This window comes from Adiantum capillus-veneris, chromosome 9, assembly GCF_014529385.1.
Source record: "Adiantum capillus-veneris isolate H3 chromosome 9, ASM1452938v2, whole genome shotgun sequence".
NCBI lineage: Eukaryota > Viridiplantae > Streptophyta > Polypodiopsida > Polypodiales > Pteridaceae > Adiantum > Adiantum capillus-veneris.
The window spans coordinates 65,900,599-65,915,659 of record NC_140939.1 but is presented as its reverse complement, the minus strand read 5'-3'; positions in this window follow the sequence as shown (position 1 = coordinate 65,915,659).

Sequence of the window (15,061 nt, the reverse complement as noted above, 5' to 3'; positions counted from 1 at the left end):
AATAGTTGCGGATATATATCCGCGACTATTATCACGTATATTATATCCACGACTATTACTGCGTATATGTCGTGCCTACTACTGTAGAAATTACCACTATATGGTGTTGGGCGCAATTTTGACACCTGTTTTTTGTAAATTTGCACATATGGATATGACGCCTGATGTCGAAAGGGTGTGTGGGATTTCTTTTTGTGGGTTTTTTAGAGCAAGCACATGTACATGTAGGCAAGTCGACAGGGTAACGCCAGTTGTCGGGTGATTGTAAGTATTTGTAAGTGAGTTTTTTGAAGTGAGACTTCTATATAACTAAATCTCATGTACGAAGTTTAGTCAAATTTCAAAAATTTGCAGGTTTTAGCTTGTTGTGCTTCCTTGATACTTTTGGATGTAGATTTTTGTCCTCGCTTGGCCTTCTCTACGTGTAGTCGTACCGGGATAACTCTCTGTTCACGTCAATTTTGCACATAGCGGAGTGTATAATCAATTTTGATTCTCTTCAAATTTCTCGCCATTCATTTTTCAAGATTTCTTCCTGTTGGAGTATAGGCGCTTGTGCCTTGCCCGGCTGCCCAGAGTCTGGGCGCCCATTGACTTGTATACCTTATACATAGCATAAGTGTATAGGGGGCTGCTCACTCTCCGTTTGTGGTGCTCCCCGATCCCCTTCAATTGGTATCAGAGCTATGGTGACCGCGGAGAGCACGACGGCTTTGAGAGCTTTGAGACGATAGCTCGTGCGATAGCTCGCTCGCTCTCGACGGTGGAGTTCGATTGCAGAGTTTCACGGAGAGCAATTTTAGCTTGAGGAGCATTGTCTTTGGAGCTTAGGAGCTTGGTGTGGTCAAGCTTGGTCGAGGAGGCGGTTGCGGCTTTCTTGGTGAGAGGAGCTTTTGAGCTCAATGGAGCTCGTTAGAGAAGTGCTCGGCGGAGGAGAGCTTGACATTCGAGTGCTTGGATGCTGTTGTGGCAGAGCTCTTGCGTTGGAGCTTGCATTGAGAGGACATTGCATCACGCAGAGTGGAGCAGGAGCAGGTTGAAGACTATGTGCAGCTCGTTTTTGCCATTTTCGGGCTCTAAAACGCAGTTTTTTGCGTAGCTCCGTCATACAGAGTCAGATCTACATGATCCAGGAGTCTAGGTCAGGGTTTTGGTACGCTCCAGACGCGATGGTGATGTCTATTTGCTGAAATTCTTCTTTGAATTACAGCAGATACAGCAGCAGGTTTACTTGTGCACTTTCGGGTCCCAAAAACACTGTTTTTGGTATATCTCACACACATGGAGTATTTTCTGCAGCAACCAGCAAATTCATAGGTGTACACAGGTTTTTGGATATGCATTTGTCCAGAGAGCCACTCATGCGAGAGTGAGCTATGTTGCCATGGTCTTGGCGGTTTATGTATGCCATATATGGATTTGTGTATTTGTTTATGGTTGAGATTATTTGAGATTTGGTTCAATTTATAGAAGAAATTCTGTTGGATTTTATCCAGGTTCTCGCCATAGCTTCTACGTATCCGTAGGTTGCTCTTTGACAGTTTAGTGGTTGAGTTTACTCCCACTTTGACAGGTGATTTTCAGTCATCATTTGGTTGGAGTTTGGAGTCACTTGTGTATGCCCTTGTGTGCCGTATTTCGCATTGCGCATAGCGACAGATCTTGCAAGGTTTTGCGAAATGTTGCTATAGTTATCTGGCAGACATTTGGTCATCGATTTAAAGGTATTTTGGCAGCAATCATCACTCACATGTATGTCATTTGAGGTGCCGTTGAGTGGTACTCCGGCAAGAGCGGGTATGCTCATATGTATGACTTTGTGAGGTGATTCCGCTCGAGTTTATTCCCGGATTGGCCATTGTGGCATATATTATTATCTCTTTGAGGTTTACTGTTGAGATTTTGCTCCAGTTACAAAGGAGACTCTGCCAAAATTTTGTCAGATATTTATGTGCGATTGAGTCATATTGACTTCTGATTTTGTGCAAGGTTTTGTACGGTTATTGGTGCAACTTTGCATCAGGTTTTGAGCCATATTTGCAGACTTTTGTTGATGCGATTCGAGCCAGTTTAGGGCTGATTTGGTTGACATTTGCTACTCATTGTTGGTTGCTCTTTTGCGAGCATTATGGCTGATTTTTCATTTGACTTCCAGCGTTATGGTCTGACACAGTTTGATGGTGTAGATTTTGTTGCTTGGAAGGAGCATATGCTTGTTGCATTGGCGGATTTGGGGCAGGATAAACCCTTGCGTGGTTTATCGGCGAAGCCCAATTCTATGCGTGATGATGATTGGCAGAATCTTGATGAGTTAGCCATGTCTACAATTTGTTTGCATCTGGTTGAGTCTGTTTACTGACAGGTCTCGAGGGACACTACAACTCATGCTTTATGGCAGAGTTTACATGCTATGTACGCGACATCCATGTCTACAGGGAATTCTAGTCCCACTTCTATGTCCGTGGGAGAGATTGATCCCACACGCGAGTCTCGACGGCATAGAGACTTGACATGTTGGCATTGTGGACATAGAGGGCACATTAGGCGTCGATGTTTCAGTACGGAGGCGACAGATGCGTGATGTAGATTTGAGCATGACAGATGCTAGTGAGATCAGTACGGTGGTTACTGAGTATGATTGTGACGGCGATGTCACATTTACATCTAGCTCGTCTTCAGACAATCTTATGTCTACGGATTGCATATCGGATTGCACATTGTCTTCACATTGGTTACTAGATTCAGATGCTACTTTCCATGTTACGTCGCATCGTGAGTGGTTTAGCACGTTTTCTAGTGGGAGACTTGGTTGTGTGCACATGGTTGATGGTGTTGTGTATGACATTGAGGGTGCAGGAGACGTATGTTTGTCCTTGCCCATTTGTATGAGATTTACCCTGCGTCATGTGCGTTATGTGCCAGATCTGAGACGGGATTTGATCTCAGTCAGACAGTTACGGTATAGTGGATGTTGAGTATCGCTGCTTGAGCGATCTCTTGCGTTGCATTTGGGTTCGCTAGTGATTGCGAGAGGTCCCAAGAGTGGTACAGGTTACCCATTGTATGTGGATCACGGGAGAGACAGTGTTGTCTCTGTGATCACGCAACCAGGTAGAGAGCGAGAGAGCAGGCGAGTCTCTTTTGCTTGTGGGTTGCAGGATGCTTTGCATGGAGTGCAGAGTAGTGAGCTCGTTGTGCACACAGTTGGGGCACGACTTGAGCAGTCACACAGAGAGGTGACAGAGTCAGACATGCATGCTTTGCTAGTGACTGAGCAAAGCAGAGAGTCAGTTGTGCGAGATACTTCTATGCAGGATAGACAGGTAGAGCGGTCTTGCTCTAGTGAGTCACAACAGGAGGACGTTGTACAAGAGTCTATGCATACGGAGTTAGAGCATGAGAGCTTAGTGAGTCACAGTAGATTGAGTGGTCATGTTTGCAGTGGATGATTGCAGAGGAGACTGAGATGTCAGCGATTATGCAGTCATTCCTTTCTATGCTCGATAGTGAGCATGGGGATATAGTTGTGCAGGATATGTCTTCTAGCAGACATCTAGAGCAGCTGGTTTGCTCTGAGGTTGCACGACAGGTTGATGCGTCTTTTGCGGACAATCAGGAGATGCCTATTGCCAAGGATATATATGTTGATGCATGCTCCGTAGAGCTAGCAGGGCCCGCTAGCATTGCATCGGCATTCGGTGGTCTCATGTATGAGATGTTGATCTTGAGACCGGATATCGCAGCTGCAGTGGGAGCATTTGCAGTTGGGGTTGTCAGTCGTTTGTTGACTGATGATGGCATAGTGCATGAGGGAGATATGCAGGTGTTGCGTATATACTTGCAGTACGTGTGGTGGTGTATGGACTTACACGGGAGCAGGACAGTCGGATGCACACGATCACAGCCAGCCAGTGGGCATCGGTTGAGAGCGGTTTTCTCTCACCTTTCGTAGTCTTTAGACTAGGTTCCCTTGCTTAAAGGCACAGTCGCCTTTAAGTGGGAGGTTGTTGGGGTATAGGCACCTGTGCCTTGCCCGGCCGCCCAGAGTCTGGGCGCCCATTGACTTGTATACCTTATACATAGCATAAGTGTATAGGGGGTTGCTCACTCTCCGTCTGTGGTGCTCCTCGGCTCCCTTCACTTCCAACCTTTAAAGTGACCCAATTGGAGTTGTGCTCCTCAAGTTACAACTAGTTCTCTGCAGGGTTATGGCTATGGCAACTTAGTAGCAAATTATGTGCAGACAGATTGGGATGGCATGTATCTATAAATTATGGAGTTGATTTTGAAATTATGGGTTTGTGATGTTCAATTGTGAAAGGGGAGGCCCTTGTCTTCATATGCATTGATCGACGTTTGCTGTAAATCCATGGTTTGACGGGTTTTGCTCCTATACACTATGGTCCTTTGGGTAGCCGTATGCTTGTAAATTCCCAAGGAAGCATAGGCCTTTTGATTGAAGTTTACCAAGAGTGATTTTTTTGTATTGTTTGGTGCTGAGGTTGAGGTTTGAACGCTCTTGGGCTATAAAGCTATAGAGATGTCTCACTTTTTCTCTTGCCCAACAATGTTTTGGTACCTGTCACCGAGGAATCGCTTCAAGACACCTTCAATTTATAGGTTTTGAAAGACATGGCAATTCGTTTTCTTGAGTTTAGTGGAATATAAAATGAAAATGCCAAATGTTGGAATTAGGGTTGCAGAGAAACACACACAGCTTGGAGAAGACGAAGGAAGCTCAAGGCACACAATAGAGAGTGTGTTACTTAGTGTACAATGGAAAGATAGATAGCCCTAGAGTGATGGACGTATATACAATGCACGGGGGAAAAAACCTCCTAAAGAGGGAAAAAATGCCCCGGCGGTCCTAGTGTGTTCACACACATCACTACCACATGTATATGGTAAAAAATCCCCCCTGGAGTGATGCGGTGAACGAGAGCTGGCACATGAGTAAAGGGAAGTGCCATGCCCTGAGGACAGGATCAATCCACAAAGGGGAGTAAGCCCAAAGCTTTGTGGAAAGCTTCAAGCTTCTCACGAGACAATGCCTTTGTGAAAATATTTGCAAGGTTGTCCTGTGTTGGCACATAAGCCAAGCTGATCTCTCCTGCTGAGAGCCTCTCCCTGACATAGTGGTAATGCACCTCAATGTGCTTTGTGCGAGCATGAAAAACTGGGTTCCTCGCAACTGCCAATGCGCTCTGACTGTCAGTGTACATAGTGTTGGCAGTGTCTTGTCCAACACCCAAATCAGCCATAAGGCGTCTGAGCCATACACACTCAACCGTAGCTGTGAAGACTGCCCTGTACTCAGCCTCAAAACTCGAAGTGGCCACAGTAGGTTGCTTCTTGATCAACCATGATATACATGAACTGCCAAACATGAAACAAAAACCACTTGTGGACACTCGCGTGTCAAAACAACCAGCCCAATCTGAGTCCGAAAAAGCATGTAAGTCTGGCGGCAATGATCCCCCCTTGGGATAAAACAAGCCAAGATGTAAAGTGCGACTAAGGTAGCGGAAAATCCTCTTGACAGCCTGCCAATGCTTAGACCCTGGGCTATGCATAAATCTGCTGACCTGCGAGACTGCAAACTGAATATCTGGCCTCGTGTTGCATACATAAATGAGGCAGCCAACAGCAGTTTGGTAAAGAGTGACATCAGCAGGATCGCCAGCATCATGTAGACTCAACTTCAAACCTGTTTCCATGGGAGTGGCAATAGGTTTGCAATCCTCAAGTCCAAACTTACATAGCAATGTCTCTATGTAACTTTTCTGACACAAGGCAATACCACCATCACACTGCTTAAACTGTATACCCAAGTAATGATGCAACAGCCCCAAATCTTTCATCTTGAAAGTAGCATTCAAATCAGCCTTAAATTCAGCAATATGTCTATCATTTGGTCCAGTGATCAGCAAATCATCAACATAAAGAACCACAATGAGAAATACATCATCCTCACGCTTTACATACAATGTGCTTTCTGTTGGACTGTTACGAAAGCCTCGTTTAACCAAATGAGTGTCAGCTTTCTCATACCAAGCACGAGGAGATTGCTTCAACCCATACAAAGCCTTCTTACATTTGCACACTTTGTCCTCTTGTCCTTTTATGACAAAACCGCGAGGCTGCGTTACATAAACTTCCTCAAATATGTCACCATTCAAGAAAGCAGTAACAATGTCTGATTGATGTACATCCCAACCAAAATGAGCTGCCAATGCACATAGAAAACGCACAGTAGTCATACGACAAGTGGGAGCAAAAGTCTCTTCATAATCTATGCCTTTTTGTTGTGCATAACCCTTTGCAACAAGTCGAGCCTTATGGCGATCGATCTCACCATCCGGCTTGCGTTTCAACTTGTAAACCCACTTCGTACCAATGGCCTTTTTGCCAGGAGGCAAATCACATAAAGTCCATGTGTCATTTTCTATAAGTGCATCATATTCTGATTGCATGGCAACCATCCAATTTTCTGAATTCTGTGCTTCATCAAAAGTCAGAGGCTCCTCAACATCATGTAAGCTAGACACAGCCAAAGCATAACAATTTGATGCATAAGATGCATGGCGAGAGCCTGAGCGAGTACGACTAGACAAAGGTGCATCCAATTTACTGTCACGCAAAGTGTGCACGAGCCATTTTGGCATACTTCTAGCCTGTTCATTTTCAGCCCTTTCCTCATCAAGTACATCATGTATATCTGCATCAGTAATAGGCTGATCTAAAACATTTTCAGAAACCCCCATAGGCTGTAATTTACCTCATTGGAACTTACGTTAGTATTTCCACCACTGAAAAGAGGCAACAAAGTGTCATAAATGTCCTGTGAGCTTACATTACTGTCTCTAGTACATGACAGCAAGGGCTGAACAGAATCTTCCACAAACACTACATCCCGTGAAACCAAAATACGTTTTGTTTGTGGATGATACAACCTGTAACCTTTTCTTTCAGCACTATAACCAACAAAAATACATTTGACAGCCTTATCATTCAATTTTCTGCGCTGCACTCGTGGCACCAAAGCATATGCGAAACAGCCAAAAACACGCATGTGCTCAATAGAAGGTGTTCTATCATGCCATGCTTCATATGGAGTAATAGACTGCAAAGCTTTCGTAGGACACCTGTTAAGTACATAAGTGGCACACATGATGGCCTCAAGCCAAAAAGAATGCGGTAAAGCTTGACTTTTCACCATACATCGTGCCATTTTCGTAAGTGACCTGTTTTTCCTTTCAGCAACACCATTTTGTTGAGGCGTATAAGGCACTGTACATTGGTGTTTTATCCCATGACTAGCTAGAAATGCATTAAATTCATGAGACATATACTCCCCCCCTCGATCGGAACGGAGGGTGCCCATAGTACATTTCAAGACATTTTCAGCCATAGCTAGAAATTGTTTGAAGCACATAAAAACTTCGGACTTCGCTTTAAGCGGAAATACCCATGCATGCCTGGAGTAATCATCAATGAAAGTCACGAAGTATAGGTAATTGCCCAAGGACGGAGTTTGCATGGGCCCACAAACATCACTATGCACAAGCTGCAACCTGCATGTGGCCCGAACTGAACCATCCTTTGGAAATTTAGAACGCTGCATCTTACCCAAAATACAGCCTTCACAAACATGTTTGACAGGTGCTTCAAGAGGCGGCAAAGAAGCAACCATATCAGATTTTTGCAAACGTAGCAAACTGGAAAAATTCAGATGACCAAAATGTGCATGCCAAAGTTTTGCATCTGAAATAGCCCTTGAATCTGCAACAACATTTGCAAAGTTTTGTCCACACTTGTCATACAAAGTGAGCTTATACAGCCCACAACACAAAAGCCCAGATGCAACAATTTCATCACCAAAACTGAGATCATGAACTGTACATCTGTCATCCACAAATTTGACTACAAGTCCAAGTCTAGCAAGTGCGGATACAGACAAGAGATTCTTCTTGATCCCAGGTACATAAAGTGCATCAACAAGTGTGAAAGAACTGCCATTAGCAGCAGTAAGCACAATCTTTCCAACTCCCTGAACTGGATAAGAGGCGTTGTTGGCACAAGTGACTGAATTCCCATGAGGGACAGACTCGAGAGAGGTAAACAATTCACGATGTGAGGTAATGTGCTTTGTAGCACCACTGTCGAAATACCACACATCTAAATCTGCAGCAACTGACAAGCATGCATCATGGACATCAGGATTGTAAGTGCACTCTGCGCTAAAAGCCCATTCTGCATCAACATCAGCAACACAGTCTCCTTTCACAGGAGACTCAACAATGGCTACATTTGTAGTGGAACCGGCATTTGCAGTGGAACTTGCATTTGCAGTGGAACCACCCTCTTCTTCTTAGCCTCTTTGGCCTTCAACTTAGGACACGACTTGATCAAGTGATCATTGGTTTTACAATAATGGCAACACATCTTCTTTTTGCCCTTATCACCAGAATTTGCAGACGAATTGCTGGCAACAGAAGCATTAGGAACATAATTTTTGCTACTCGCAACAGAACCATAAGAAGTGGCTGCATTACTGTTACCACCCTTTCTTTGAGAAGCAATAAAAGCTTGTTCAACTGCACGCTGTCTAGTCCTGTTTTTTCTGGACAGTGACTCTTTCAACAGCAATGTGCATAATGCATCAAACTTGACAACTTCTAGATTTCCTTGGGTCATCAGTCTCCAAGTACTAGCAAAAGTCTGGTAGGAATCTAGTAAGGCATCAAGAACAGTCTGCACAAGGGAACTGTCTGAAATGACTTCACCTGCATAAATAAGCTGCTCATTGATATCCTTGACACTAGCAAGGAAAGTGTCCATATCATCTTCCTCATGCATAATCTTCGACTCCAGCTCTTTACGCAGCAAAGCAATTTCAGCCTCATTGCGGCTTGCATAAAGACCTGCTAGAATATCCCAAGCCTGTTTTGCAGATTTTGCTGAACGGATGTGAGGAACAATAATGTGCTTCACAGACAACGCAATCAATGCATGAGCTTGCGCATCCTTAACATCCCAATGAGTTTGTTCTGCCGTAGGCAAAACAACTCTAACAGTTGCAATCCTTGTAGCAAGACCTGCAACATCCTCAACATCGCCTACATCCTTAGAACCAGGACGTACATCAATGCCCTGCACAATGTTCCAGACACCCTTTGACACAAGAACATGTTGCATCATATAAGCCCACATAGGGTAGTTGTCCCCATCCAACCTGTCCTCAGCAGCAAACATCTTGAACACATCTGTGTTGTTGTTGTCAGCCGTGGTAAATGCTGCACCTGATGTGAAAACTGCCCGAAAATAGAAGAAAGGGAGTGGGAACAACCTGTGCTATATAGCCCAAACCGTAGAAGACTATAAGGCACCTGTTATGCAGAAAACGGCACTAAGAGAAATTCTGCACAAAATGACGAAATAGCCTGTGCAGTACTGCCTGTAGTGGAAACGGAGGCCGAAATGAGCCCAAATCAAAATTCTAAGCAGACCAAGCTCAATGAGCTCTCCCAAAATACTTCTTGACCTGCGAACGCTCGCCAAAGCTCACTGAAATCGGAGAAAGTGAGCATGCGTGTGCTGGAGCAGCTGGTGACTAAGCCTGGGAGGACGTGACCTGCTCTGATACCAATTGTTGGAATTAGGGTTGCAGAGAAACACACACAGCTTGGAGAAGACGAAGGAAGCTCAAGGCACACAATAGAGAGTGTGTTACTTAGTGTGCAATGGAAAGATAGATAGCCCTAGAGTGATTGACGTATATACAATGCACGGGGGAAAAAACCTCCTAAAGAGGGAAAAAATGCCCCGGCGGTCCTAGTGTGTTCACACACATCACTACCACATGTATATGGTAACACCAAAAGGTTCATTGAGAAAATGGAGTTTGCTTGCCTTCTTGCTGGTAAGCAAGACCCAACATTGGTGCTGCGAATCTTCTACTTCTGTTGGAAGGGAGATGTTAGGGAATGGTTGGCAGGCTACAAACAGGAGCTACAATAAGCTCAACCTCCTCAAGTTATGACTTATGAAATGGTAAGACATGCTTTTCTTACACACTTTCAACAATTGGAAGACCCACAAAAGGTGTGACAGTCTATTCAAAGCTTGGTACAGAGTGAAGACCAGACCGTAAAAGACTTTGTGAAGGCATTCAATGTGTTATGGACAAAGTGGTGTACATATTTGGAGGCTGAAATTCCTCCAGCCATGTTGAAGAACGATAGGTTTCTTGCAAATTTGAGGAGTAGTCTGCGCTTGTGAATGGAGCTTAAGCAACCAAGGACCTTTGAGGAGGCAATTGGAATTGCAAAGAATAAAGAGTGAAAAGCGGAGCGTCTTCTTTAACTTGGAATCCATGTCGAGTCAAAGGTTGAAGTGAAAGCTATAGAGAAACCAAGGGTCCTCATCAGGGAACCATGTTATGATCAACAAGCTTCTTGTTACGGCATTAGCCGCACATGCGGTCCTGCGGTCCTCTGGACACTGCGGATCAGGAGTCAGGAGTCATGCGGTATGCGGCGGCCAGAGCGGCAGTTCTTTATAGGATATCATGGGACAGGAGTGTGTGCACCTTTCCCTATCTGCGTTGGAGCAGCGGTTGTATATGGAGGGGCATACCTGTCTTTTGATGTAACTTAACCAATCTCTATGATATTCATGGCATCATCTATTGTACTCTGTGTCTGGATTACAGATGAATGAAGCAAGGGTTGTTCTGTGTCTGTGTACTTTGTACTTCCTTCTCTTGTCATTCTGTGCGTTGATGTTCATATAATGTAGTTGCGGGTAATCATTCCCGTAATGCCTATTGCTCCTGTGTGGGCAATAGCCATTACATTTGGCGACCACGATGCGTGATGAACGGCCTGCGATGAATATGCATGCGCACTAGGTCGCAGGGTCCGCCTGACCCTGTGGTTCCAATTGTAGGAAGACGTCGGAGGAGAGGCGATTCAGATGAATTTGTTTTTTCTTCACCGCAGATTGAGGAATCTGTATCTCCATCACCAAGACCGGTGCGTGGTAGGAGGTTGCGGCGAGCGAGACGTACTCCGCGCAGTCAGTCATGTCCTCCTATTGTACGTTCACTCTCACCCACACAGGTTGCTCCACCACCGTCTCCGGTAAGCAATCCGGGAGTATCTCCGCCACTGTCCCCACCTCCTAGTGCTCGTCAGCTTTTTCCAAGGGGAGGAGGAACAGTTGGGCAAGGAGTGATGACTCATCCTCAGATTAAGTATAGTCGATTTCGAGGTCTTTCGAGTGAAGACCCGGATGCACATTTACGCCAATTCAATAAAGCTTATGTATTGAATCATCCTGGGGTGGTGATTTCTCTCCATCAACAGTCAGTATTTGAATCTACACTCTCAGGGAAAGCTGCGAAATGGTTGTCCGAATATCCTGATGATCATTTCCAGACGTATGCTGACGGATCCATAGCGTTTCTACAAAGGTTTCGAACGGAAAAGACAGTCCCTCAACATTTGGAGAAGCTTCGAACGCTCCGGCAGAAGTCATTGCCAGTGGAGGATTACGCTGTAAAATTTCGGATGCTTTTGTAGAGGGTACCTCAGGCACAAAGACCGGCAGCGGAAGTACTGAATGACTATTTTTTACGGGGGCTCAACAAGGATCTCAGAACGGCTATGGCAACAGTGGATAAGGTAACTACTCCACTGGATATTGTAATTGCTAGGGCTGTAGTAGCAGGAGAGCCTTTGGAGGATACAGAACATCCAAAGAAGTCAAAGAAGAAAGATAGAAAGAAATCTCATCGAAAGTCACAAGACAGTGGCAATGATAGTTCGGAGTCGGAATCCGCAGGATCTGATTCCTCCGACTCAGGCAACAGCGATTCGGGAAAAGAATCGGAAGAGACACCACGGAAAAAATCCCAGTGTCACGGGAAAGGTGTATCCTTCGGATCGACGAAATCGGCTGCAGTGGCTAAAAGTCTGAAGGAAATCTGGTGTACCCACTGCCGGAATCCGGGCCATGCTGCTCAGGAATGTGCAATGAATCAGAAGTGGTGTGCGATTTGCACGACCAATACTCATAATACAGTGGAATGTTATTTCAATGGCCGGGGTCGTCGGAGACGAGGGGACTCTTCTACCTGGCAACAACCACAGATAGGGCAGGGACAAGAGCCTGCTGTGGCGATGGCTCATGCTCATACACCAGAGCCGCCTCTGCAAGGTCAAGCAGGAGGATGTGGTCAAGGGGGAGGACGAGGCCGCGGAAGAGGTGGCCGAGATCCTAATCGCCCCAAGACATGCCTTTTCTGTTTGGGGGATGGTCATTGGCGATCTGAGTGTACTGAAGCTATGGAATACGATCGAAAAAAGTAGGAATGCGCTGCAGGGAAACAGCCTAGTGTGGCTATGGTTCAGATTGAAGGATTGGAGGAGTCTGACCCAGCGGTTTCATTAATCAAGCGATCGGGTAAAAATGTGGTTCCAACTCCCGATGTGAAAATTCCCGATTGGACGACTCAGGAAGAGGTGCCACAATCCGCACCACCAGTAAAGACAGCAGGACCATCGACTATGCCAACCACTGTAGGCCTGGAAATAAGGGGAGGGAAAGCTGGAATTAAGGGTGATATTAAAGAACAGGAGGAGTGGAATTCAGTTTGGAAAGAGGTTCTCACGTCACCAATTCAAGTACCTCTAGGTTCATTGTTGAAATTGGTCCCGAATTTCCATAATGCATTGCTGCGACAAACGGCCACTGAGCTGAGGGAAGTCGCCATTGGGAAGGTTGAAAGCGAGGATGATGATTCAGCCCCGTTGCCGACGAATAGGATCATGGATACCCGTATTCCGGAACTTTCAGTTCGATACCATGGCACATACATTGACAAGGTACTCTTGGATGGAGGAGCGGGGGTAAACATTATCACCCAAGTAGCGTGTGAGAGTTTTGGTCTCAGTGATTGGGAGCCTATACCCTTTGTAGTCCACATGGCAGATCAGCGAAGAGTGCAACCAGTGGGTTTACTTCGGGGTATTGTTTTGGATGTAGCGGGCTTGTCCTTTGCTGTTTCCATAGTAGTTTTGAATATGGAAGATCATAATCAAGATTGTCACATTATCTTGGGGAGACCCTGGTTATGACAAGCGAGGGTAAAACATAATTGGGAAGCAAATATGCTTATAGTAAAGAAGGGTAAAAGAAAAGTGCGTGTGATGTTGGGAACATGCTGATAACCAGTTCAGGCAGCATGGCCGGTGATAGCAGAAACAGTTAATATGGTGGAAGGATTAGAAGAGGATGAAGAGGAACAATTTCTCAAAGCGAATCCGGATTTGGTTTCTCTATACCTTGCGGATATTTCTCTGATTCCGAAAGGGCATTCGATGGGGGTTTCAAAAACTCCAGAAGGAATAGGGGAGCCCCAACAACAGGTGCTTCCAAGTCCTGAGTCACTGGAGGACGTGATTCAGCAAGAACGAGCGTTTGAGGCGCAAATGGAAAAAATTACAAGGGTTAAGAAAGATGAATTAGAAAAGGTTTTTCTTGGGGAGCAAGCGGAGTCGCAGCCCATATACATTAATAAGTAGTTGGAAGCAAGTTTTAGAGATGATTTGATCAAATTACTGACAGAGTTTAAGGATGTTTTCGCATGGGAATATGCGGACATGCAGGGATTGGATCCTAAGTTTTATCAGCATACGATCAATCTGAAACCGGATGCGGTGCCCGTGAAGCAGCATTCGTACAGGATGAATCCGAATGTGGCAAAGCAAGTTAAATTGGAAATTGATCGCTTGTTGGAAGTGGGTTTTATTACCCCTATTGATAATCCGGAATGGATTTCTCCAATTGTGGTAGTACCAAAGAAAAATAAGCAAATCCGAATTTGTGTGGATTACCGGAAATTGAATGCCGCTACTGTTCTAGATCCTTTTCCTCTCCCGTTTTTGGATTCCATTTTGGATGATGTAGCAGGACATGAGATGTATACTTTTCTGGATGGCTTTAGTAGATATAATCAAATCAGAATGGCATTGCGGGATCAACCAAAAACAACTTTTATTACCGCATGGGGAGTATTTGCCTGCACAGTAATGTGGTTTGGATTGCGGAATGCACCTTCCACTTTTCAACGGGATATGTTTCAAATCTTTGGGACTTACTTGACGGATTTTATGCGGATTTTTCTGGATGATCTCAGTGTTTTTGGAGCACAATTGGAGCATTTGCAACAATTACGGTTATGCTTTACGAAATGCAGAGAGGTAAAATTCAGTTTGAATCCTTTAAAGTGTGCATTTGCTGTTCGCAGTGGAAGGCTCCTGGGGCATATCATCTCTGAAGAAGGCATTTCTGTGGATCCGGATAAAATTGCTACAATTATGGAAGTGCCTGCACCGCGGAATCAGAAACAGTGCCGGATTTTCCTGGGTCAAGCCCGATGGCATGGGAGGCATTTGCGGTTTGTCGCGCATTTGGCAATCCTGATTACTCAAGCAACTCATGCTATAGATTTCAAATGGACACAGGAATGTGATTTGGCTTTTCGAAGATTAAAACTGCAGCTCTCCAAAGCTCCGATTATGCTGGCACCGAATTGGGGGCAGGATTTTCATGTGTTCGTGGATGCTTCGGATCGCGCTATTGGCAGTGTGTTGATGCAGGAACAAAGTCAAGGATGGTTCTGACCGGTCTATTATGCCAGTAGACGATTATCATCTGCAGAAAGAAATTATTCAGTAACGGAAAGGGAATGTTTAGGGATGATTTATTCAGTGAAGAAATTCCGGCACTATCTGTTGGGCCGACGATTTTTCTTCCATGTGGACCATTCGGCTCTGTTATACCTGGTAAGGCAACATAATTTGAAGGGAAGATTGGCCCGATGGGTGCTTCTGTTGCAGGAATTTGACTTTGAGGTCATACACAGGCCAGGGGCTCAGCATGCGGTGGCTGACTACCTATCCCGGCTAGACTCTGGAGAGCCGCCGACGGGGGTCGCTGATGAATTTCCGGATGCATCTCTGTTTCTAACAGGAGTCGCTGCAGAAGATATTAC